Source organism: Otolemur garnettii, unplaced genomic scaffold (assembly GCF_000181295.1).
Source record: "Otolemur garnettii isolate 467f Iridium unplaced genomic scaffold, OtoGar3 scaffold00148, whole genome shotgun sequence".
Lineage (NCBI taxonomy): Eukaryota > Metazoa > Chordata > Mammalia > Primates > Galagidae > Otolemur > Otolemur garnettii.
This window is the reverse complement of record NW_003852543.1, coordinates 1491543-1492650: the sequence shown is the minus strand read 5'-3', so window position 1 is coordinate 1492650 and position 1108 is coordinate 1491543.

The window sequence follows — 1108 nt, the reverse complement described above, 5'->3', positions numbered from 1 at the left end:
TGTCCATGTAGCTGAACTTCTGGGATCAAGAAAGTATATTTAAATTGGTTCCCATCATAACTGGTGGGGCACATCTAACTCAACTGTGAAAAGACAGCATCACACAATCACCTTGCTGCTGATTACCTGGCCTGGGGTCTCTGCCTTCTCTCATTTCCCTTCGCCCTGTCTCCTTCCCTCGCTGCAACAGCCCTCAAGCTTGGGGGACTTGTTAGAGTAGACATGAAGGTTTCAGGTCACAGCCTGTGGGACTACTGCTGGGTGTGTGGGGTGCTTTGTCTGCACCCCTGATTCTTTAAGTCTTAAATGATGCCCCCTTCCAAGCCATCATCCCCTTCCCACTCTCCTCAACTCCCACCCTTGGCCAAAGCATAGATTGTAACCACTCTGCTCTCCTCTGAGATTGGCCTTCGGTGAGGAATTCAAGGCTTTCCCCATATCTTCTCTCCCCCACCTTTATCAAGGGTATCAAGGGGTGCTGCTTTCTCCTGCCTCCTCCTCAAGTCCCTCTTTGCACTGTCACCACCCAACACTTTCCATACACTTCCTTGCTTTGGCCAAAAGGCATCAGGTAAGGTTGGAAAGAGTCTCTGACCTCCCTTGTTTAGTTTTGGAATCACATTTATTCACTCCACCAGCCTAGGAAATGAATTGGGTCCTCAGCCCTGCCACCTCTGCTGTCATCATCAGCTGATGCATTTTTTTAGCTCAGGTTTTGATAAGGTGAACAGTCAGCAGGGTTACTCAGACCTGCCAGCTCTCAGAGTCCTTGGTAACTTGGAGAGAGCCCACATGAAGATACTTATAAGCACACACCATCTCTCTGAATTGTTTTGTTTTCCTGTAATTCCTTTTGCTTTTAAAAATCAAAGAAGTTTTAAACAGGGCTTTCATTTTGTCATCCTTGCAATCAATTGGGATCTAGTTTGGAATTTGACAACTGGAACCAAAAAACCTTGAATTCAGTGCATACTTTGGTTTTGGTGCTGCTGCTTCGCACGATCCAATCCTCAGCAGGGATCCAGAAAGAACTGGTGAGTTGATCCCCAAAATTGGCGGGCTTGACTTCCTGGCAAATGGCTGCGTTTTTGCACATTCTGTTCAGGAC